General features: G+C 48.6%; 1 protein-coding gene across 1 annotated transcript in view; it reads left to right on the plus strand.

Moving 5' to 3' along the window:
- GNA14 (G protein subunit alpha 14) overlaps positions 1–22861 on the plus strand; it is a 162573-nt gene that overhangs the window by 130357 nt on the left and 9355 nt on the right. The gene's annotated exons all lie outside the window — the stretch shown is intronic.

Below are 22861 nucleotides of genomic sequence, written 5' to 3' on the forward strand. Positions count from 1 at the left end.
ATTATTAGGCAATAAAAGGAAACGAAGCACTGACTCACGCTGCAACACGGATGAACCTTGAAAACATCATGCTGTGGGAAAGAGGCCGGTCACAGAGGACAGCCCTCCGTTGTGTGGTTCCTCTTGAGTGAAACTTCCAGATATTTCAAACTTTCAAAAACAGTTTCATTTTTTCTCCATCCCATAGCGATGGAGAGCGCATTGTCAGGTGCCTAGAGCCGGGACTGTGTGCCCATTTCCTGGCCCTGCCACATGGCAGTGCCACAAGCTGGGGGGCCATAAAACAGCAGGAATGTATTCGCTCACAGTTCTGGGGCTGGAAGTCCAAAACCAAGTTGTTGGTAGGGCCATGCTCCCTCCACCTCCTCCAGGACAGAACCCTTGCCTCTTCTGGCTTCTGGCTGCCCCAGGCATCCCTCCCCTCAAGTATCTGTGTCAGGCCTCCTGTGGCATTTTCCTCTTTCCATGTGTCTGTGTCCAGTTCTTCCTCTTCTTTTTTTTTAAGATTTATTTATTTCTTTATTTATCTTTAGAGGGGAAGGGAAGGAGAGGACAGAAATGTCAATATATGGTTGCCTCTCATGAGTCCCCTGCTGGGAACTGGCCTGCAACCCAGGCATGTGCCCTGACTGGGAATGGAACCGTGATTGTGTGGTTCGCAGGCCCTTGCTCAATCCATTGAGCTACACCAGCCAGGGCCAGTTATTCCTCTTCTTATAAGGATGCCAAACATACAAATGGCCTCATCTTAACTTGACTACTTCTGCAGAGATTTTATTTCCAAATAAAGCCACATTCACAGGTACTGGGGGCTAATACTTCACCGTATCATTTTGGGGACAGACTTCAACCTATAACTAACTGTTAATGGGCACAGGGTGCCTTTTGGCATTATTCAAATGTTCTAAAATCAATTATGGTAATGCTCATACAGCTCCTGACTACCCCCAAAGCCATCGACCTGTACATTTTCAGTTGGTGAGTTGTATGGTATGTGAATTATATCTGAGTGAAGTTGGCTTAAGGTGAAAGAGAAATAGAGACATTCCCCAATTAAAAGAGCAAAAACAGAATGTGTGGCTAGCAGGCCCTTCTTAAAAGAAATACTAGAGGAAGTTCTTCCAGCTGAGAAAGGTAGGCACACAGTGATTTAAATCCACGTGAATAAGCAGAGTCCCGGTGGAGGCAATTATGTAGGTGACGAGAAAAGACAATTACATGGCACGTTCCTCTTTCTTTCTTCTCTTTGCTGTGATTTGAAAAACAGTGGCGCACAAGAGAGGAATCCACACGTGCACTTTCACCCACACGAGGCCAGAGTGAGCCTGGCATCGCTCCTAAATTCTAGCCGTCCGTTTAGACTGGTTCTGTCCCGCTTCCAAGATGCTCCCGGTCACTGAGGCCCCCTGGCTTTGTTCGGGGCGCACGGAGTGCTGGCCTGTTGAATTTGGCATTATCTGACCACCACCCACTCCTGAAATGGGGGCCAAATAATCATTTTTGAGACATGTCTAGTTGCTTTTGATCTTAGTTAAGAAACTATGTGTATTCTCTTCAGAAGAAACACAAACTTATCTAAAAGCAAATCACACTTTCTAAATGACAGAAATGTTTGGCCAGAGTTACAAACTAAAGGTTAAGGAGAAAGGTCCATGTTCTCCAGGGCGACCCCCCAGCCCCATCCTGCCCGGCGCCACACAGGGAGGCTTTCTAGCGCCAAGATCAGCGTTTGTCTTAGAACTGACCACCCCACCCCCACAATGCAACCTATTTTTTTAAATGACATTAACTGTTTCCAAACTGTTTTCATCAGCAGCCCTGGGTCTTGGGTATCTTGAGTATAGAGTCATTATTGGTTTTGCCCAACTCGTGGTCACTGTTTCGGATGCTCCGTTGCTGCATCTGACCGCGGCCGGGGGGGTCTGTGGCATCTTTTCCCTCCACAGAGCAAACGAGTCTGTGTGTCGGCGCGAGTGTTTTATGATGGGAGGTTCTGCTGCCCTGTGCTCTGAAGTCTAGAGGGGAGCCAGTGTAGCTCTGTGGCCTGGAATGGCGTGTTTTGTGTTCGCAGCAGAGGATCAAAATAAGAACTTGCTCTTCCAAACTCCTCTCCCTCACCCTGCACGTCTAACTCCAAGCTATTTCATGCCCTTGAGTGGTTGCCGCCAGAGGTCCATGCGGTGCGGAAGAGGGTGAAGTCACCACACAGTTACCTCTGGAGAGAACTCAAGCCGGTTCCGCCGCCATCTGGAGAGACCACTGGAGCCCAGTAGGGAGGCCCGAGGCCAGCAGATCTGGTGGAGGGAGTTGGTGTCCGGGCGTCTGTGGCTCCTGGGGGAAGTTTGAAGCTGCCTATTCTCCCTGAACCCTGAAAGGCCAAGAGAAGCTGTGGAAAGAGCGAACTAAGTTGGGAGGATAGAGGGAAGCCTGGGGAACCTCTAGCCATTGTTCATCCAGCTGCTTCAAGAGGAAGGGAGCAGCAAGAGCCGCTGCACCTCTTAAGCAGGACCCCTCCGTTGCGGTATTCCGATGACCAGGCCCAAGCGCAGGTGCGCTTGCGGAGGAAATGAACTGCCCATCTGAGTAAGAGCCACGGCCTCCTGGCCAGCTTGGCTGAGCGCACGCCCAGGGAAAGAGAGCCAGAAGTCGGAGATCAGGTGTTGACTGGGTGGGCTCCTTCTGCCGCCCTGGGGAGAAGCTATTTGACGCCTCTCCCAGCCCGTGTGGAGCTCCGGCGGTCCTCGTCGTTCCTCCGCTTGGAGATGCGGCACTCCGACCTCTGCCCCCATCTCCACATTGCCTTCTTCCCTGTGTTTCTGTGTGTCCTTCTCTGTCTCTTACAAGGACCTCTGGCTGGATTTAGGGCCACATTAGTTCTGTATGATCTTATCTTGATCCTTACTCTACACCTGCAAAGACACTGTTTCTAAATAAGGCCACGTTCGGAGGCGGACCTGCATTTGGTGGAGACACTGTTCAATGCACTAGAGTTTGGAAGAACTTTTTGGCGAGTTTGTATGGTGCAGATCCCCAACAGGGAAACCAAAGCAGAGAAGGAAATGCACTTGTTTGGGGAAGGTGCAGAGGCCCCGGCACAGAGACGTGAGTGCTACGGGAGTTTCTCCTTGCGACTCATTGGTGGCCTCCGACTGTAAACAGTTTGGTGGGCGTGACCCTCAGCCTGAGCCACTGCAAGGTTGGGGGTAGGGCAGATCTCGTAGTCACCTGGCAGCGGGCGCTGTGAGATGCCAGGGGGGTGAAAAGGCACTTTGTGGGCCCCGTGGGTTGTGAGAGAGCTCTGTACCTGTAAGTCAGAGGGGTTTGGGGTTGAATAAGGACACATTATTATGCTTGGCTACCAAGAAGCTGATTTGACATTTCTTAAAAGAAATAAAAATTGTTGAGAATGGGGCATTGCTAATATTCCATAAATAGCAGGAGAAACTGTGGACCCAGCCTCCGCTGCAAAGACTGACCGGGGAGAGCTCAGGAAGGAGTGAGCGGTGGGACCTTGGACATGAAGGGTTGAGAGCGGGAGGTTTCCTCCGGCAGGAGATGGGGGCTGGGCCATCTGTGGGGGAGAGAGCCACATGGGGACACATCCCGGTAGCAAGAAAGGCCATGGGTTTGTGGGTGGGTAAAGAGCACACACGCAGAGGCAAATAGCAGGCTGTGAGGATGGACGTACTGTGGCTGAATTCCGCAGGCAGAAGGGCGCCCGGAGCATGGTCAGCTTGTGGCGCACTGTGGGCATCTCATCGTGAGATGACCCCTCTGTTTCTTACTTTTTCTTTTCTAAATTGTTGTAAAACACACATAACACAAAATTTATCACTATAACCATTTTCAAGTGCACAGCTCGATGGAGTTAGTGAAGCATATTCCTGACACTGTGCCTGTGCCTTACGTCCTGTAGTGCGTGAAGACGGAAGGCGAGGGCAGTGGGGTAGGGGGAGGATCAATGTGGGTCCCAGAAAGGGACCCACGGGGATGTGAGCCTGGAGTCTTGGGTCAGGGGGACAAAGCTGGTCCTCTCCAGCCTGTGATAAGAAAGCGCTTTGGTTCTGCAGGCAAGAGGACCTCCTGGAACGACTGGGAGGAGAGCAAAGAGGTGTCCTTCAGAGGTGGATGGGCACTGATTTCTTCCTCGCAAGGGGAATATCGTCAATAACGTTAATAAGTTTATCTGGGGACAGACAATTTATAAAATTAGTTGGGTGATCACATTGTAAGGTATAACAATGTCGAATACCAACAATACTTAGATAAAAAAATAAACTTACAAAAAGAAAAAAGAAGATACTTCAGCATAAGTTCTTTTCGAAAGCATGGGGCATCCTTGTATTAAAAAAGAATTTGCTGTGTAACTGGAAATCAAACTTAACCAGTGTCCTCTATTTTTATTTAGTAATCATTCTGATAAAACTTTGATATCAGAGCTTGTTTAATCCAGAATTTAGTTGTGGTGGGGTCTCTCACCACCAGTTCATGGACGAAGGAAACACAGGCTGGTAATCACATGGTGAACCCATCCCCCCTACATCCCTACATCCCACCCTCCCTCCTCTGGTCACAAGGGCAACCAAGACAAAGCACCGATGGCCCCGCCAATACACCTCAGGCCACATGTAGTTCCCCAGAGATCCTTTTCCCTCTCCTCAGCCATGCTCTTCGGCCTGGTGTCACTTGAAGTGGGCAGTGATCGAGTGAGAACAGTACAGACCAGCCCAGTGCCCACCAGAGGCCGGCGTTTCTCCTCCCTCCTCCGTAAGCCCATCTAGAGAGTGCAGGACACACACTCTGAAAATTGCAGGATGGGTCTGACTTACTGCACTTGGCATAACACCCTCTCGTTCCACCCATGTTGTCACTAATACTGAGGTTTTCGTCTTCTTGTGGCTGAGGAGTGTTCCATTGTGTATGTGAGTCACATTTTTTCCCATTTATCTACTGATGGACACTTAGGTTGCTTCCATATCTTGGCTCTTGTAAATAATGCTGTGACGAACATAGGGGTGCACGTATCTTTTCAATGGGTGTTTTGAATTTATTTAAATACCAACAGAAACATCGTGATAACTATGTATGGTGTCAGGTGGGTACTAGACTTCCGTGGGTGGTCACTTTGTAAGTTATAAAAATGTCTGATCACTGTGTTGTATACCTGAAACTAATATAATATTGTAGGTCAACTGTAATTAAATAGAAAATATTTTTTAAAAGACCATAAGGTAGGGGGGTTGCTGCAATGGCCTCCCCAGAACCAAGGACAAGGCAGCCTTCGGGACCCGGGTGCCCTGCTCACCCTGTGCCCCTCCCAGGCAGAGAGGCCTGCAGGTTCTCATTGCCAAAGGAAAACAACCACCAAATATGCATCCAGGATTATAACCACCATTTCAAAAGCGAATCATTAAAGCAAGCTGTGACCCAAATATTTGTTGTGGTGTGCTGAAGTCTTTCAAGCTATTGAAAAGAATGGAAAAAGTGAAACACCAAAAAAAAAAAAAGTGGAAAAAAAACCCAGAGCAAGGAATGTTGTTGGATGATTCTCTGGAAGTTGCGGGGCAATTATTTTGTTTTCAGAAATACTAGCTTCGGGGTGGAGGGGGAACCACCGCATCATTGGAGCATGATCCTGGAGGTTTGGAAGGCGGGGAGGTGTGAGGGTGTCTCCAGCCCAGACAGCCATGCGTGTGAAACAACAGGCGTGCCAATGGGAAACACAGGCGCCTGAAACATGATGTTCAATTCCGTGCAAACAGGAGCACGACCTCATACAGCACCTTGGAAGCCAGGAAAATTGGCTGCCTGCTTGGGAGCTGTTTCCCACTCTGGTAGGGGCGGGCCTGCTGGCCACACAGAGCTGGTCATCAGAGCATGGAGGAAGCAGTTTGGTCAGCTCAGGGACAAGGACAGCGGGGCTCGGTCCCCTTGTCACTCTTTTGCTTTATGACTAAGTAGATGCAACTTAACGCTTCTTGTCGAATTTTATATACTTCAAAGGCCTTGCCAATAAAATTTGAATTTACAGGTCACTGTCCTCTATGTGGTTGATATTCTAGCAGGTTTGAAAGTAGCAGCCAACAGCAAGTCTCTGCTTTCCACGAAACTCAAACTCTCGATCTCCTACTCGGTGCCCTCTTTCACTCAAAGAGTGAGAATGTCTCAGTCCTTACCCAGACGTTATTCACTCTGAGATGGACTTCAACATGAACTCCAGACCATGTGACTGTGCCTAAAACTTGTAGGAGGGTATGAAGCAAGGACAATGGAATCTTTCCACTATCGGTGGGCTTGCAATCAGGCAAGCTGTCACTAGGTGGCGCCCTGAGTCATTGTGGTGTGAAGGGCATGGCACGCTCTCTGCGCGGTCCTGGCTGGCTATTGATGGGCCCCGGGAGATATGTGAACTAATTAGCGTGACCTATTTTTCTGTCAACATTACACGCATTGACATTTATATAAAGCACGAACAACAACGAATTGATTTTAAGAATTGTTTATTACATAAATGACATCCTTTACAGTAAGGATTGAAGAATACCTGGACTGACATCAATGGCGAGTCTCCTGAATGTATATTTCTAACTCTGCTTTTCACATTCTGTTTTAAGAAGAACACATTTTACCTTAGTTGCATGGTGTCTACCCAAACGTCTTCCACATGGAAAAGTCCATGTCGTGCCTGGGGCTTGCTGTAGATGTTCTCTCGGACTGGTTCGCAGTTCACCGAGGACACAGCTTACTTGTTCCCAAGCCCTGCTTTTACCGCCCAACCCCCCTTTCCTTTTTTCCTTCGAGGAGAGCCTCGGTATTGAATCCCGTATTCCAAAGAACTTCATTTAGGTCGTCGAGGAGCGGTTGGCAGGCAGGGTGTGCGATAATCCTTCTGGCCGTCATGTATGACGATATCTGGTGTGGAGGGTTTCACAGGCAACCACTGTCCCAAGTCCTTCCTCCCTTTAAAATGTAAATGTTTTAGCATCAGCCGGGCATGATGGTTACCTGCAGGGCCCGGGGCCTCCGGCACGCCTGGGCTTGCATGGCTACGCCACCTCTGCTACCTCTTCTCCTCTCCGAGCCTCAGTTTCCCCATCTACTAAGTAAGGGTATTCAAAGCATCTAATTTACAGGGGTTTTGTAAATGATCAAATGAGGTAACATTTATGCGAGGTGGTCACATAATAATGGCTCAGTTTATACTAGCTATTTTATTAGGGTTTTTTTTTTGGTATTTGTGCCTTACTTTTTAGAAGCTACTTGTAAAAATGTCCATCTTAAAAAAAACTCAATGCTAGAAAAAATTTGAATTAATATAAAGAGTGAAGCTGGGGGAAGTAGGACATGGAAATTACAGGACACTGGCACTCATAAAGTTTTCCTGAGTTACTTGGACCCAGCCACCTATTTGTTTCTGAGCTTCCCACTAGCTAAAGAGAAAAAAATAATCAAGTTCACTTATATAACTCTTATGACCCAGAAGGCAAAAACCTACTACTCCCTCAAGTAGGCATAATTGTTCTTGGTTCCTACTTCAAAAATATATATTTCTTATGTGAGGCATCATAGAGCAAAGGCAAACTGATATAAGACAGTAACGCCAACAACGGCCCTACATAAGGCACTGTAGGTGCTCCTTTATGATAAGCCAGGGGAAAGTAAAAGGTAGTTACACTCCTCAGGACCAGGAGTAAGACCATGTGGTAGGNCGCATCTATTAAGTAAGGCTATTCAAAGCATCTAATTTACAGGGGTTTTGTAAATGATCAAATGAGGTAACATTTATGCGAGGTGGTCAAATAATAATGGCTCAGTTTATACTAGCTATTATATTAGGGGTTTTTTTTTGGTATTTGTGCCTTACTTTTTAGAAGCTACTTGTAAAAATGTCCATCTTAAAAAAAACTCAATGCTAGAAAAAATTTGAATTAAGATAAAGAGTGAAGCTGGGGGAAGTAGGACATGGAAATTACAGGACACTGGCACTCATAAACTTTTCCTGAGTTACTTGGACCCAGCCACCTATTTGTTTCTGAGCTTCCCACTAGCTAAAGAGAAAAAAATAATCAAGTTCACTTATATAACTCTTATGACCCAGAAGGCAAAAACCTACTACTCCCTCAAGTAGGCATAATTGTTCTTGGTTCCTACTTCAAAAATATATATTTCTTATGTGAGGCATCATAGAGCAACGGCAAACTGATATAAGACAGTAACGCCAACAACGGCCCTACATAAGGCACTGTAGGTGCTCCTTTATTATAAGCCAGGGGAAAGTAAAAGGTAGTTACACTCCTCAGGACCAGGAGTAAGACCATGTGGTAGGCAGAGTTCTAAGATGCCCCCCATCCAAGATTCACTCCCCCCATGAACATGCCCCTCATAATCTCTCTCCTTGAGTGTGGCCAGGATCTGGAGGGATGCGGCTCCCGTAACCAGATCAATGTGATGAGCAAAGGTGAAGGGGCTTTCTGGATGTAGTTAAAGTCCCTGATCAGTTGACTTTAAGTATCCTGGGTGGCCTGACTTGATCAGCCCATGACAGGCAGACCTAGAGGCAGGGAGAGTCTCCTGTGCGTCTTGAAGACGTAGCTGTCACGTATACTGAGAGGACCACCACATGCCCAAGACCTAAGGGCAGCCGCTAGGGGCTGAGAATGCCCTTTGGTGACAGTCAACAAGGAAACTAGGACCTCGGTACTCTGACCGCATTGTTGGCAGAACTGAACGAGCTTGGGCAGGATCCTGAGCTCCAGGTGACGACACAGCCCAGCGAACACCTCAATTTCAGCCTTAGGAGACCTGAACAGACAACTCGGTTGCACTGTGCTTGGCCTTCCAGCCCATACAAACTGTCAGATAACAAAAGGACATCGTTTTAAGCTGCTAAGTTTGGGGCAATTTGTTGTGGGGCAATTTGTTGTGCAGCAATAGGAAGTTATTTCAGATTATACGGCTAAAGTCACAGTCTTTGGATGGATCCAGAAATAAAGCCTCATGCAGCGACGACGGAATTTTCCAAACTACATGTAACATAACATGACTGCAGGAAGATGTTAACAGCTGTGTCTCGACAGCAGGAAAATGTTTATTGCAGACCCTGGCTGTTTGCGTTTGTTCGGCTGGGGTGAGGAGTCACAGTTTCTGTGGGTTTTGTTGGTTGGTTTGTTTTCATTGTAACCAACAGCAAGATGCTGGGTGACACATGGGGAAAACAGTTTATGGGAAGGCCATGGTGGAGGCCATGCCTGGACAGCACAACTCAAGGACAAGGCTGAAGAAACAGCCTCAGAATGGACAGGACCCCGGAAATTCCTGGGGTCTCGCTACAAGAAAAACCTTCACCTCATTGCCCTCAGAATGAAAGAATTTCATCGGTTGCTTTCTCCTGTCCCATTAGTCTCTCACAACTCTGCTTGGGGTACCCAGTCTCAGCGAAGGGGGGCTGGCCAACATTTAGCCGCAGCACAGCAGGACACCTGAATGAACAGACCCTCCAAGATCCACGAGATAGTTCCCACAATGATTGGAACCACACTCACACACACAACTGGGAAACCTTGCAGTTTAAAGAAAGCTTGGGAGATGTTGGGAGGCTGTTTCAGACCTTGTCCTGGACAGAGAACTTTTTTTCAGCACACTTACAACACTTTGCACAGTCGTGTTCTCTATAGCATAGCACTCTGGGAAATCCTGACGCAAGCCTAGCTGGACTATGCGTACTTCAGACAAAACATCTTTGCATGTCATTTGTTTCAACATTTTTTTTAGATTTTATTTATTTATCTTTAGAGAGGAAGGGAAGGAGAGAAGGGGAGAAATATCAATGTATGGTTGCCTCTCACGAGTCCCCTGCTGGGAACTGGCCTGCAACCCAGGCATGTGCCCTGACTGGGAATCGAACCGTGATCCGCTGGTTCACAGGCCTGCACTCAATCCACTGAGCTACACCAGCCAGGGCCATGTGTTTCAACTGTTGGTAAGAGTCAGACAGCAGAGTGACTGCTGGTGAAGTCTCTGCCAGGGTCTGGAGAGCAGATACTCTCTGTTGCTGCTTAAGGGGAAATCCAGATGCTTGACTTGTCCAGTGAGTCGGTGACTTTGGTGACAATGAGGCGTTATTGGAGACAGCTGACAAGATGTCAAGCCCGTATCTGCTGACAGGACCGGGAGATCTCTGAGGGATTCTGGGTCAAACAGCATTGCGGTCAGATGTGTGCGGGTCTTTGTCTTTACTGGACAGTCACTCTCTTATGTCAGGCTCCATGGGTTGTATTGCCCACTTCCCCTGGGACCCAGAGCCACTACCGAGTAGTAGGCCTGCAATCCTCTCTATTGGACTCTGGGGACTTCAAGATCCATGCCCAGTTCTCTACTCAAATACCTACCTGCCACCTAGATGTGCCTAGCTGGTGGTCGCTTGGTCAGGTTTTCTTGACAGGGAATATGAAACTTGGTTACATGTTTGTACAGTTTTGGAATGCTTGAGGAGGTACTCACTTTGCACGAATTTCAACGAGTGTGCTTGCCCAGGCACCACGAAGAGCCTCGTGCCATTGCGTGGGAGAGTGGCTGAGTGCCGTCGTAGTGGCATGTTGATCGGCATGTTCCGTCTGGGATGGGGTAACCTGGGGTCCAGGGCCCTCAGGGTTACTGTGGATTGTGAGAAGGGGAAGAGAGTTGGGGTGATATCATCTTTGTGGGGAGCAGGTAACTGCCCAGGATGCTGACTTCCGGTTATATTGAGGTTAGAAAGGACAGAGGAGAGAGATGGGTGATGTGTTGGTCATGCTAAGGGTCCTTAGGGGCAACCCAGATGAACTCTGACCCTGGGTCACAGCAGCCCTGTGTCGTTGTGGTGCTGTGCTGTGTGTTCCCCGCACTTTACTGGGGGCCAGCTCTCATATCCGCAAGGAAGTGTGACTTACTCTTCCTCCCTCGGGAATTATGATGATTGCTTTGGGTGTCCCCAAAGAGTGATAATGGTGGGTGTGTCCTCTTTTATGCAGAAGGATGCCCACAAGACTAAATGTTTATGAAGTCTGACAGCGAAAGAATATGTTCTTTAGCTCTACAGATTGCTGATGCAGAAAAGATCACCCCACTACCCTACCTCATTTTGTCAATGAGGAAACCGAGGCCCAAGGGTCCAACAGATTTATTCAAAGCTCCTTGTTGGTGAATGAGCTGCAATTATATTCTGAGGTCCCCAATTCCTGAAGGGAGTGTCTGTAACACATGTGCTCTCCCCGTGAGGCCCGACCCAGCCTTCTTGTTCTGAGGGTCACAGACAGCACTTCAGCACTGCACTGGTTGGGGGGGGGGGTGCATTTTAAACAACAAATCAGGAGAAAGCAGAAAAATGCCAAATCGGGGCACTAAATAGATGGTGAAAAGGACATGTTTTTATAATACGAGAGCTGAAACGGGAAGGCAGAACCTCACTGTGTCCCGCCTTGGCACGGAGGGTGAGCATCAGGCAACTCCCATTTTTTGCTGCTCTGTGCTTGCTTGTGAAGGAGGGTTACAGATTTTAACCAGGAGGTGAATTTGCAAACATGGAACCTGTGAATAATGAGGACCAACTTATTTTGAGGCTATATGCAAACAGCAGGCCTTTGGGAAGGCACAGGGAAGTGGGTGAGGGCTGCCCTCTGTGGAGACTTTACTGGGTGCCCGGCACCGTGCTGAGCCCTCTATGTGTGCCAGGCTGACCACAGTCCCCACGAACTGGAACGCTGAGAGAGAGGAAGAACGCCTTGTCTCGCCTCGATGTAGCCTAGTCTGGAAATCAAGACTCAAGAGCGATGAGCATGAAGAATCCTGGGTGGCGACAGAGAGGGCAAGTCATTTAGTCTGACCAGCTGGGAGCCGGAACTCCAAAGTCCCAGAATGCTGCTTCCCCCCTGGACGCATGTCCTGAGGAGGCAAGGAGCCCTGGGATACAGAATGTCCCTCTGCCCAGCCCCAGTTTACAGTCTGTCTGGGCCACCCAGTCCCACTGACTTCCCCTGCTCTCTGCTGTTTCTAGCCTTGGTGTTTGGGTAGGGAGGAGAGGCTCTCCGAAGGACCCTGAGGCACAGGAGGAGTTTCCAGCATTGTGGCTGTGCCCTACACAACCTCTAACCAGAGAAATCCAGATAGGCCTCGGGCTGGGGGCCGTGGGAAGAACTTTATTTCTTTTTTTTTAAGATTTTACTTATTTATTTTTAGAGAGAGGGGAAGGGAGGGAGAAAAAGAGAGAGAAACATCAATGTATGGTTGCCTCTCATGTGTCCCCCACTGGGGACCCGGCCTGCAACCCAGGCATGTGCCCTGACCAGGAATCGAACTGGCAACCCTTTGGTTTGCAGCCCGTGCTCAATCCCCTGAGCTACACCAGCCAGGAAAGAAGGACTTTATTTCTTAACAGTTGTCCTTCAGCTCAGCCTCAGATGTGCCTGTCTGGCTGGTGTCACTGAACTAACTCTTGAATCTTGCATTTTCTTCATTTTGTGGGGTTTGAATAGAAAACTTGTTTTATAGGAGTAGATGGGAGGGTTTTTTGAAGTTGCCTTAAAGAATATTCCCCTATTACAGTGGCTTTTCTTGAATGTCAGGAAAAAGCCACTGTAGTTGTCTTAATCTGCAACCCTCATTTACAAGCACTTGAGTGCCGTGGGAAGCACAGGAGACCTTTCACCCACTCCAGGGCCAGCCCGGGGGCATGGATTTCAGGGTGCCTGAAAATGCCTGGCCTTGGTCCCCAACTGGTAACATAGCATAGACTATAAAAACAGTAATAATATACCTTAGGAAACAAGGACATAATAACATGGGCTGCTTAAGGGAGTGATGAAGGAGAAAAAGAAATGGAAACATTCTCAAAATTTGGTGAAAAGGAGTCTGAATCAGAAACAATCCCATCTTTCTCCACTGGGTGGTGTTTAATTTAATTTTACTGTCTGCTTCCAGTCACAGGGCAGCTAGCTCCACATTCCAGGCCAGGTCTGGGCATTGCCCTTCAAAAATTCTGAAGAGTTGGGGGAACTTACTTGGGTAGAATTCTCTTGCTTTTCATACTAATTGATTATGTTTTTTCAAGTCTGATACTGTATTGTAAGTTCTTATTTTTTTATTTAATCTTGATTGTGTTTTTCCCCATGACCTAAGTTAGTCCCCTTGGACCCCCACCCCCAGCAATCCCCACACTGTTGTCCACGTCCTGGAGTCCTTCTTTCATTTTACTCAACCCCGCCACCCCCGACCTCCCCTCCCCGAGCTGCCGCCCCGCTCTCCATCTAGGAGTCTGTCTCCATTTTCCTTGTTAGTTCAGTTGGTTCATTAGATTCCATGAGAGTGAAATCACGTGGCATTTGTTCTTTAGGGTGTTGTCTTTCTACACGTTCCGTGCCTTTTCCCATCACCCCTGTAAGGACTGACCACTTGAGCACGAAGAAAGCTTTTTCACAGCCATAACCTTGTACCTAGTGTTGTGCTTGGCAAATAGCGGGGGCTGCACCACTAGGTGCCCACTGATTTGATGACCAAGGGCGTTAGGGTTACAGTAGTTTCCACTTGGCACACTTGGTTAGCGATTCTTCATCCACGCCAGGGCTAGCACGCATTGTCTGTGAAGGGCCACAGTAAGGATGACAGGCTTCTGCACCATGCAGACTCTGTTGCAACAATGGGCTCTGATGTGGTTGTGACACCAGCCAGCCAGTGTGGCAGGGTGTGGCTGTGTTCCAACAGAAGTTAACTCACACAAGCGGGCAGAGAGCTGGATTTGGCCACGGCTGTAGTTCGCCCTGATCTGTACAAAAGCACACACAGGCACGGCACACACCTTAAAGATCCCTGTGGTAAAGAGGAGAGACTTTGAGAATGTGTGAGTGGCAGAGACAATGCTGGGTGTCCACCAAACCCCTCCCACTTCCCACCTAGCAGAGGAAGACCACATCCCCCAGCGTCCTTAGCAGGCAGGTGGCATCTTGTGGTCAATGAACCGTGTGCCCAGGAGTGGCGTCCACCCCGTTCACACCTGGCCTGTAAAACGAGCAGCCTACCGCTCCCTGCGCTCCTCCCTCCCCTGCCAACCGGGTGAGAAGAATCCAGCATAGGACCCCAGGGCCCCGGGAGTCAGTGGGGACACTCGATAGCGGTGACTGGGTCTCTGCAGAGCCCTGCCCACCCCCACCCTTGACTCATATTGGACTGAGGAGTGTGAAGCACAGCTGTGTGTGTTGTTAAGGCACTGAAATTTGGGGGCTGTTAGCCTGCCCTCTCTTAATAATATTAAGCTTCAGCTCAGATGTGGCTAAAAGAAAGAAACTAAAAAACAAGAAGAGCTCAGAGCTGTTGTTCCCTCCTGCCTGGCAAACCCGTCGTGTTCGACTGGGGAGACTTGGGAGCTCACACTCTTGGAAAGTGTGTGTGGGACGTGGTACTGCCGCTTGGGTCTGAGAAACTGGGACCTTGAAGAGAGACAGCCAGTCAGGGGGAGGACCGGGGTGGGGTGGGGTAGCAGCTATGAGACCAGAGATAAGTGGTTTTTGAAAAAGTCACACCCGGGCCCTGGCTGGGTAGCTCATTTGGCTAGAGAGTTGTCCTGATATGCTAAGGTTGCGGGTTCAATCTCCAGACAGGGCATATTCAAGAAGCATCCAATGAGTGCATAAAATATGTAGAACAAAAAAATAAACATTCCCCCCCCTCTCGAATCAGTAAGTAAAACGTGCAAACAAAAATAAAACATTGTACCTGAGCTACTTGCCCCTTGTACCCAAATGTGGCCCGGTGCCTTCGGCGTGACGGCTCATCCATGCTGCCTGAAAATGGGTTCCTTTGAGCTGGCCTAGGCCCTCCTCGTCCCAACGTCATTTCTCTCTCTCTCCATGGGTGTATAAAGTAAAATATGTAGTCTTATAATAAATCAACACAGAAACTTCAGTGGCTCAGCGAAGTATTTCTCAGCCACGTCCATCTTAATCCGATGTGGGATGGTGGGTGGTGGGCTGCGGTCCCCCCCACCCCACCAGGGACTCCCCTTTNTACCTTCGGCGTGACGGCTCATCCATGCTGCCTGAAAATGGGTTCCTCTGAGCTGGCCTAGGCCCTCCTCGTCCCAACGTCATTTCTCTCTCTCTCCATGGGTGTATAAAGTAAAATATGTAGTCTTATAATAAATCAACACAGAAACTTCAGTGGCTCAGCGAAGTATTTCTCAGCCACGTCCATCTTAATCCGATGTGGGATGGTGGGTGGTGGGCTGCGGTCCCCCCCACCCCACCAGGGACTCCCCTTTGCTGGGACCTCGTTGTCTTCTCCTTTCAGCTGAGAAATGGGGAAGGAAAGAACAGGGGAGGTTGTATGGGAGGTTCCGAAGGCCAGGCCTGGAGTGGTGCGCATCACCTCAGCCCGAATTCCGTGGCGCAGGACTCAGCTACGAGGTCCCGCTGACTTCAGGGTGACGGGGGAAACGGGGCACAAACTGTGAGCCCAGGGGCAGCTAAAGCAGGATTTGGGGACCCACAGCAGCCTCTGTCTTGATGGGAAAACACTTTGAGCTTCTGACAACCAACTTTACAAATAAATGTTTGGAATCAAAGTTCTCTTGAATTGAGAGTTGTTAGTGCTTTTTATAATGATAAGCCTTTTGTTACCAAAGGCCGTTGTCTAGAAAGGCCACAGACATAATCTAATACTGAGGAGAAACCTCGAGGCTTCTGGAAGCCGACAGGGGGAGCAAAGCATTTGTCACTTTCCCTGTGAGGAGGGGGAGTGGGGGGGCCCCCCGCCGCCCCCGCCCCACCAGCCTGCCCCGCTGGCGCTCTCCTTTTTCTGCCCCTCTGCGTTTCCCTGCAGGCCCTGCCTCTCAAGGTCAGTGGCCCAGTCTCATTCCTGGCTCCGTCTGGGGAGGGCCTGGGTGGGTCCCGCAGAGGCGGTGCCATCCCTCCCAGCAGGCTCTGCAGGCACAGGAGACAAATCCTCCCCTTGCTCACTGGAGCTGTCTCTCATTTGATGTGCTGGGAAAGGGGGTGGGGGGAATAGATGGGGACAGGGATGGACAGTCCCATCTTGGTATATATCTGATGACCATATTCTCTGCCCTCTGAACACAGTAAAACTCGCCCCAGGCAGATGAGTTGTCTGATAAGCAACTTGCATTGGCCAAAGATACTCATTCCTTTTTGAGGGACTATTGGGGACTGTTGGTGAGTCATACCTTGAATATGTTTGGCTACCCTGGGACCTGAAGGGGTTCAGGTGCTTTCCAGTGCATCTCAGGGGAAGAAATGTAGGTGAAAGGTCATATAGCAAAGAACAATCTGGTCCCATCCTTTAACAAGGCTGCCTTTGGCAATCACAGTTAGGAATCTATGTTCATGGGAGGCAGGGCCATGCAGCCCACTTCTTCCCAACACCAGGCCACCTCTGTCTGACATCTGGCCCAGCCCCTCACTCATCCCCAATTGAAATCTGTCCCTTTCTTTGATTGCTTAGTGTTTTTGTGTAAATCTGATGTAGTTCCCATCAAATCCATAGCTGTCATTCTGAAATCCTCAAGGTCAGGGCCACGGTCCTATTTGCATCCTCAGATGGCAGTCCTGGAAGTAGCATGGGGCAGCTGTGAGCAACTGTGAACTGGACGGCCACTGATCTGGCTGTCAGTGCCCAGCTGAGTGTGGGACCTTCAGGCCACCCCAGCTGAGGCCTCAGCTGCCACCACCACCTGGGCCTACGCTTATAGGGGATTTTGCCCCCCAAAGAATTGAACGAACCAGAATGGAGGGTCTTTTGTACCGATTCGGGCTTGATTAGGAAGTCAGGGTTGTGTGTGACGTAGAGGAATGGGTTGTTGTAGGGAGCGCGCTGCGTGAAACTGTTGGAGATACGGGAGGGGGCTGGGAACTGTCGTCTCTGCATATCTGTCTGGTGGCTGGTCGGCGGGCCTGGCAGTCGGGGACAAAGCCAGATCTGAGGCAGGCAGAGCAGAGACCAACTGGAGCCTGGAAACGAAAACCAGAACCCACGGAGGCAAAACGGGCCCACGGGGACCAAGCGGAGCGGCATGCTTCCCTCGCCACCTCTGTGTCCACAGTGTAGGTGACTTGTAGAAGCAGCTGGCACCCTTTGCCATGGCCCTGCCCATGTGTCTTTGCCAGGACACGAAGAAGCTGCCTCAGAACATGGAGAGGCTGCCCTGGACATGGAGAAGCTGAAGGAGGAGATCCGAGCGGGAGCTGCGGGGAGCTGGGGGGACCGAGGGCCCGGTCGCTGCCCCGTGCAGTGGGGTTGACCAGAGGACCGGCCTCAGTGTGCGCTGCAGCAGAGCTGACCTTCAAAGCATAGTAGCCATCATTTCACCTCCGACACCCAAATCTCTTTCAAACTTCTCTTGTGTGAGAAGGGGCATGTTAGCTGAACCTAGTGTGGTAATCATTGCATAATACATGTAAATCAAACCATCACGCCGCACACTTGAAATTTATGCAAGTTTATTATATACAAGTCAATTATTTCTCAGTAAGTCTGGGGAAGAATAAATTAAAATTAAAATGTGAAATTCCCTAAATGTAAAAAAGTTTGTTTCTCTGCCTGCCAACCCTAATGCAGAAGCACACAGGGGGTCCTGGGAAATGCTCTCAGAGCCTCAGGGAGCAGACCCGGTGCTTGGCTGCGGGTCCCGCCCCCAGCTGCGTTGTGATCACCGCAGCTGCAGGTGTGTGTGCCGAAGACATTTACTGCTGGGGCCTTTGCAAAGGACAGTTTCAGTGAGACCCACTGAAGTTCGGACTGACAGGAAAAGATAAAGTAACTTGGTCTTTCACGCCAAGACTTCGTGGCCAGTGAATTCTGTTGTTTTTGTTGGAGAGAAGATAAGAGGAGGGGAAATATTGTAGGAGAAATAAAGATTTCCTTTGAATCTTGAATTGGGTTAGAAAAGCTTACGTGGAAAGTGTACTTCCCCTTGTGATGAGGTGGGAGGCTGCTGTCCACACGGAGAAGCCTGGAGGGTGTCCGACCGGCAGGGAAATACTTGATGCCGGCAGCGGGGGTGGTAGGCCGGAGACAGTGTGTCCGTAAAGCAGTTGGAGTTTGGTCAGAAGAAGTGGAAAACCACCACACTTTTTAATGTGAAAATCTTAACAAACGCTCACTTTTGTACACATTCTAGATATGCTTGGGAACAAGAGTAAATATTCTGTGGTTATTTTGAATATAAGGCTCCACCTGTGTCCATAAGGTCGAATTTGGTGAGAATGATGTTTGAATTGTCTACATCTTCACTGCATTTGTTGTGTATCAGTTACTAAGAGGTACGTTGCCACTCCCTGTAAAATGAGATTTGTCTATTTTGCCATACTCAAGACATTTTGCTTTCTATATTTTGAGGTTATACATAGAACTTTTGAACAATTGTTCTTCTGGAATTTTTGGTCATTTAAAATATCCCTACGTCTTTTCAGCTGCATAGATGGTAGGTACACAATAGACAAGGGGAGGGTAAGAATAGTGTGGGAAATGTGGAAGCCAGAGAACTTCTATGTACGACCCATGGACAAGAACTGAAGGGGGGAATGTGGGTGGGAGGGGGTGTGCAGGACAGAGGGGAATAAAGGGGGGGATGGGACAACTGCAGTAGCATAATCAATAACATATATTAAAAAAGAAAAAAATCCCTATCTCCTATGTTTTTAATTTTAAAGCCCACCTTTCTCAGCTTTGTCGAGGCACGAGTGAAGAGCAAACACGCAAGCCCACTTTTTACCACCAGCTTCTCCTTGGAGTCAGCGTTTCACAGTGCTGTTTTTTCCACCTTTTTACTTGTTGCTGCTTTTTGGAGTTGTCTTTTCTTCTTTCTCTTGGTTGTTCTTATTGATGTGCTGACCACCCATGAGAAGAATAATTTGAGGGTAAGAAAGGTATCTTCCAAACTCCAAAAAAGAATTTCCTTTTCTTATGTCAGGTGTGTAGAGATACTCAATTCTGAGACTGTGACGATTCCAAGCTGAGCTCCAACCCCCAAAGGGCTTTTCTTGGGGACCCCACCCCAGAGCCAGAGGACTTCCAAGGGCCTTTTGCTCTTGTTCGCCCTTAAACTTCAATCCCTCTCCCCCAGCCCTGTGATGTTAAAGTGGGAGCTGTCCAACCTGTCAAGCGCCCCTTCCAGAATAAGCGGAAGCCCCAGGGCAAAGGCGTCCAGATGGGGAGTTCACCTCCTTGCATGTCACTCTTCCCTACATTGTGGTCCAGCAAGTATTTACTATTTTCTTTAGTTTTCTGATATTTTTGAACATATTTTTCTCACCATTCCTAGCTGTCCTTAATGAAAGAGTTTATCTAAATTTTCAGTTTTCCTTGACCAGAAGGTCCTAATTTATTTTCTCTAGAAAAAACTTCTTTCTCTCGCATAGTTGTCCTTATAATGCTTGGGATGCTTTAAAAGCCGATGGTTGTGGAGCACTGAGATTTTAACTTAATGATTTTATTCAGGAGGATATGTCGTGCAATTCTGGATCTGGATATACATGTTCAAACAAGTAGGGGCGACTGTACAGAAGTCGGAAACCCTGTGGTGCAGAGAACTTTCATTTTTAGCCATGTATTTTGTTTTAATCTCACATGTTTTCCCAAAGTTTATGAGGTCATAGGTACTACATGTGACAGCAGACACTTCAAATACCGTTAGGCTTTTATCACCTAGAACACCTTAACGAACACAGGTTTTAATGACAAAGTTTGAACACCTGATGCAGGAACACGAACTCTGGCTCCCTGATGAGAAGAGCCTCTCCTTGTCAGTGAGAAAGTCGGTCTGGGGGAGAAGGCGCAGGCCCTGCGGGTGCGGTCTGGGCATTCGGGGGAGTATGGGGGAGAGCCCGGCTGCCTGCTGGGCCCTGGCTTCCCGCCAGAGAGGCCCGCTGGGCTCCGCCCAGTCTGTCACCCGGGCAGCCGCGCGCCCGTGTGAAACCAGCAAGGCGCGGCTTGTAAGCAACTCCTTCCACCGTCACTCTGGGAAATTCCACTTGAAACACATGTAGGACATCTGTTTCCCGTGTTCCTTCCCCCAGAGCAGTGGGAATGCTGGTTTCCTTTGAGAAGGGAGGAGAGCAAAAGCCAGACAGGAGCTCAGTGTTGGAGAAAGTGGTTTCTGTTGTACCTGCTCCGTTGGCTCCTTTGTGATTTTCCTCTTTTCAATGAAATGATGTGTCAGGCAATTTCCATTCAATGTGCTCCTCTAGCCTGGGGCTCCCCTGGACTACAGACTCATTGTGATCACCTGCGTGCGTCCTGGACATCTTAGTTGTCGGCTCCCTCAGAATCAGCATGTCCCGAAACAATCCTACATGGTGTCTGTGAGAGGGGGTAGAGGCATCTGTAACATCCCTGATGATTCTCCAGTGCAACCTCTTCGTGGCTGGGCAGGGGACGCTGCCCGAGTCACCAGGGCGTTTCCTCCTCTGACACTTTCCGGTCCTCCAGCTCCTGGTGGCCTGGCTGTGAGCCGCACAGGCTTCCCTCCTGCCCTAGCATCCTTTTGCTATTATTTCCTTTGTGATTTTCTGTTAGATAAATGTTTTATGAACACCACAAATGTTTATTGGACATCTGCAACAATAGAGGGCACCTAGTATTTGCCAGACACTACTGCCCTGGGTTCTGGGATGGAGGGACCAATAAGACATTGATGGCCTCTGCCCTTGTGGGGTTTCCTGACTTGTGAAGAGACAGAGAGGAAAACAGGCACTTGAAATGTAGATGGCAGAGCTAAGCACAGATACTTTAAATTCAGAGGGAGAGAAGAGACCATGTGATCCTTTGGGGAGGCGGGAGGGTGGAGAGAGGAGGGGGGAATGGAAGACAGCCGTTCTGTTTGATACAAACACTGTCCAACTTCTCCATTTACCATCCTCTCTGGCTGAGACTAGGGTAGAGGATTGAATGTGCTAGTGGGCAGGGTCAGAAGCTGTGGTTTAGGGGCTATCGACATGTCCTGTTTTGCAAACAAGAAATATTGGGATGGCCAAAAAGTCCATATGGTTTTTTCCATAAAATGAAAGACACATTTTTCATTTTCACAAATGGCTTTACTGATTTGGATATTTTGTGTATGTTGGCCCTCTCTCACATGGTATAATGTTAATTGAGAACAATTAATGTTCACTCAGTCTGATCACTATCAACTTTAGCTGGTCCACCTGACTTGACGGTGGGGCATCGTCCAGTGAGAAATCTCCAGCACAAAACTTCACAAGCCACTTTTAACACTTGGGATCAGTCACAGCACCTTCTCCATACATCACACAAATCTTTTTTTATGTGCAGTTGTGTTTTTACCTTCCTTGAAATAATAAGGCATAATATGTTGAAAATGTTGCATATTTTCTTCTATCTTCAATGTTAAAATGGCTGCACAAAAGTTCACCAATTTTGATGTTTTGTTTTAAATGCACTTTGATATGACAGCTGTCACAATACAATCTAACCAAATTGTTTCCAATGACGTTAAAGACAACTAAGCGCTTAACAGAGCAATCTTACAGGAAAAAAATGAACTTTTCGGCCAACCCAGTATTTATTAGGCATCTGCTACAACAATAAGGCTACTTCTACTTACATTCGGGTGATTCTCTGTAATTCAGGTTCCCCTGAAAAGCACTGGCACCTTTGACAAATGAGGATGCTGAGGCCCGTCACTTGTTGGGGTCCTTAAAAGTCCCAACTGCACTACTCAGAACCGGGGGTCCTGCTTCACCACCCGGAGCACCGCCCACTGACCCATCCATCCTCTGTGACTTTGTTTGAGACTCCCTCCACCTGAGGATCCCACAAGCTGGCGGAAGAGTTGAAATCCGCTCCGGTGATGGGTGCGGTACGAAGGCATGTTGGTTCCATCACAGCCCTCGGTCATGCTGGAGCCGGGCCAATCTAGAGCTCCCTGTTCTCTGGCTTCCTGGGGGCTATTAATGAGAATGAGCAAGGCAAGACAAGAGCAACTTTTCCGGGGGTACCACATATACTGTGGAGCTCACAGCTGCCAAATGGATGCTTTGCTGACTCACAGCTGCCAGGAGTAGCCAGCTCTGCGTGATGTAATTGCTGTGAGATTCTGCAAGACAGGAGAGTGAAGGAGGGGCCAGGCTTTTGCCTCTCTCGGCAGAATTCTCGTCTGCTCAACTTGCAGCCAAGGATGGGATGCTGAGTCCCGGGGACTAACACATGGATGTCTTGTGGATGCAGGCCAACCTTATCATGTTCATTTGCTAAGGTTTGGAAAGATTTCTGGTCTTGTGCTAGCCTTCCAACGATTCAAAGAGATAATGTATGTACAACCCCTGGCACATAGTAAGTGGGCAATAAATAGCAAGTGCTGTAATAACAGTAATTGAAATGATCATGACCTTAATTACTGAAATAATAGGGCAATAGCATTAGAGTAACAATTATTTAATAATGATGGTAATAATATGCATATTAACAGCATGGCAACCAGTGGCATCGGGGTGGGGGCTGCTGGAGTGGGGGGCTTCTCCCAGTAGGAGTTTTACCAGTGACGTGGTAATAAAAAGTAGACTCCTAGAGCTCTCTGTGCTCTCTGCTCAGTTTTGCAGTAAACCTAAAACTGCTCTAAAACATAAGGTTAAAAATTTTTTTAAGAGGAAAAAGAGAGTAGACTGGCGATTCGTTGGTGTTACTATTGGTTTTCAATTCTCTGAAGACAGTGCAGGCCCTCGTTGCTTCCACCCACTTCTACCACCGCGCCCGTGCTACGCTTGCCACTGACAGGAGCAGTGGCTGTTTTTAAACTGCTCCACTGGCTATGCAGATATTCGAGGAAGTGGCATGTTAAGGATGCCCAATCAGTCCGGGGTGT

Source organism: Sturnira hondurensis, unplaced genomic scaffold, assembly GCF_014824575.4.
Source record: "Sturnira hondurensis isolate 20B ecotype Veracruz unplaced genomic scaffold, ASM1482457v3 Scaffold0020642, whole genome shotgun sequence".
Lineage (NCBI taxonomy): Eukaryota > Metazoa > Chordata > Mammalia > Chiroptera > Phyllostomidae > Sturnira > Sturnira hondurensis.